Consider the following 3145-nt stretch of genomic DNA (forward strand, 5'->3'; position numbering starts at 1 on the left):
TAATAATAGGCTGTAATAGGCCAGCATCCCCTTTGGGTTAGTTTATTTTGCAATCCTACCACTCTAGCTGTAAAATGAACAGAATGAGGAAGGATTCAATTTTCACAGCACTTTAATTCCTCTGCACTCTGATTCTGCTGCAAATACTTCATCCTCTCACTCTAGTAAAAGCTCTTTTGGGATCCCATTTTTCTTCTCGAAAAAAGAAAAGGGTAAAAGTCACATCATCTTCCTCCTTCAAGGAAGCCATAAAAACCTCCCATAAAAAAATAAATTAATCACCTGGTTTTACTCTTTCCTTCACTCTCCAACTGTTCAGTTCACAGAATGGCAGATCTGCAAAATGTCACCTTTTATCGTCAAGGTGGTGCAAAAACTTTTCTATGCTAAATTACCTGCCTTGTAATATTGAAAGCTTGGTATTTGGGGCTGACATGGCTATCAAACTAGTGTTGCTGAATTGAGGAACAAGCAATCCTGTTTGTTTGAGAAGAATAACAATCCTGATTTTCAATACATAGGTTGTCATCTGTCCCTTTAAACGACTTACAGTAGTTAGAGCTAAATTTTATACTCAAAACAAAACAATGGGATTGCCTATATCTTATTTTACTGATTTTGGTGCCAGAACAAATAACTTGATGATAACATGCCCTAAAACAGTACAACTATACAGAAACATACCATATCATAAAATACCTCTCATAAGAATTTCCTATAGTACAGATAGTGGGTCAGGTAAACCGGCATCTCCCATCATGTGAGCCAGGCATTGGTTAGAAATATCAACCAGTTTCGCTAACATGTTGTTGTTATGCCCCACCACCCCACTAAAGGTCTGTTGTCTCCCAATCAAGCTCAAATATTACACCCCAGCCCATCCACATGGCGGATCAGTAGTTAAATCCTTTGAAAAAAGCCATCAACCTGATCAATAGTACAGTCAGAAAGATTGTGCAAGGTCCTCATACCTTGCAAAATCAAAACAGTTCTCAGTCTGGTAGTCTGGACTGCAGTCCAGCAGTCAAATTCACATTGAAAGTATTTTACAATATTGAAGACATGGGACTGCTCATTTCTGATTCTAATAGAACTGCAGTCCATTATAACCTTATTAATGAGCTCTATGCACAGTAACTATACCAATTTATCCTGGAATGCTTCCAGTTTGACGTGCACCCTCTTTGTTTTTCCCATTTTTTTTCCTCTCCTGATAAAGGTTTTATTTTTGTCTTGTGGCAGCCACTACTCAGAAGATGTCTGTGAACTGCAGGCAGTTTCTGAACATACTTTGACAAAGTTAGCTGTCATTAGCTAGCTAAAAAATGCCTCAGAAAGCAACCATTGCATTCCTTGTATGCTGGCTCCTGCTACTAACTTAAACTAGGCTACTGGAAGAACAAAACTTTCCGTGGTAGTTTAAAGAAAGTGCCTGTGAACGTGCCACATGCTATGACTGGAAAGCAAGTTCAGGTATGGTTTCTACTGATGTGGTTTAAATTTTACACTCTGGAAAAAATACAAAAGCTGCTTCACTGCATAAGGAAGTTATAGCATGTGAGATTCTGCTCTACATCTTCCAGTGCTTCCCAGCTTTCCTTTATGTAAAGAGTGGGCAGGTTTAGGAAGCTTTCAGTCCTGGACATGAGATAGTGAGACCTAGACCCAAGGCTGCTCTGTCTCCCACAGTTGCAAGTGATACAGAGCTGCCATATGGGGACACTCTTGCAGAAGAGGACTCCTAAGATGAGTCAGCTCTCTGTCCCCAGTGCATTGCCACAGTCTCAAAAAGAAGACAAAGCAAGGAATCGGACTTGGTCCTGCTTAACTGAGAAACACACAATTTCTAGTATTATACCGGGTAAATTATAATGAACTGGAAATTTGAGTGGCAGTAAATTATCTAGGACAGCATACCCATTTATCTTGTGCTTTGGGCTTTAGTCTGAGACATATACCAAAAATTCTGTGTGATATAATTACTGCATTAAATCACATCACTGCTTAGTAGCACAGGTTTAGACAATAGGGCTTAATGAGTTTTTCATTATATAGTTTACAAATAACCATAGAAAACCATGTTTATCAAGAGATTTAATGAACCAATTTTTTGTGCTATCCCTGAGAGGAGCATAGTATAAATATTGTTGTGCAACTCTGCTGTTTACTGTGTAACAGGGCAATAACAGCAGTGACTTTTCCCGTAAATTGGAGAAATGTTTGTTGGCTGGCTCAGCACATGCAGTGGCCTTGCCAAGGCAGAGATAAATGGTAGGACATATTCACTTTCAGATGTGGAGATTATGATATTCATCCCACCTGCCAGCCCCTTTGTGCTGCCTAAAAGAGATGGAGTGGTATAATTGTAGACCTATTATAAGGTCTAATTTAGGTGTATGTATAATAGGCATAGTTATAATAGTGGACCTTCAGGACAGCTGTAATCCTGCTTTATGACAAACCTTTTGCAAGCTCCATACTGGAGGCTTTGTTATGTGTGATAGAGGCTGGATCACTGCATGTGGTGCTGCAGATTCCACATGGTATAGTGGCCCTTAGGGCAACCCCAAGAAAAAGTCTTTGATTTAGAGCCAGTCCCGTTTCTAAGGCAGCTTAGAAAGGGACAGATACAAAAGTGGCTGGAAGGCAAAACAGCATCTGTTCTTTCCCTTTTAGGCCTATAATTTGCATGCTGCACCTCTTAGAATGAGAATTCCCAAGTTGTTCCTAAGACAGAAAAGAAGGGCAAGGTGGAGAAAAGCTAATTTAAGCAAATATAATCCTATATTTTCAAATTTTACGTACAGATTTATATCCTCTTCAGAAGATTGCTTCTCTATAAGCAAGAAGATAAATTAGTAGTAAAGTATTCCCTATAACTCATGAGTTTGAGGTCCCCCTTTTGAATGTGAATGCATAATGACTTCAGGTAGGTGGAGAATCAGGATCACATAAAGAAACAGAAATAGCCAAGAAACAGGAGCTATTAGGCCCAAATATGGTATTTGTTTCATAGTTGGTAGGGTTGGAAGGGACCTGAGCAGATCATGAAGTCCGACCCTCTGCCATGGGAAGAAAAGGATGCTGGGGTCAAATGACCCCGATAAGGTGATTATCCAGCCTCCTGTTGAAGACCCCCAGGGTA

This window comes from Gavialis gangeticus, unplaced genomic scaffold (genome assembly GCF_001723915.1).
Source record: "Gavialis gangeticus isolate Ggan-Ray unplaced genomic scaffold, GavGan_comp1, whole genome shotgun sequence".
NCBI lineage: Eukaryota > Metazoa > Chordata > Crocodylia > Gavialidae > Gavialis > Gavialis gangeticus.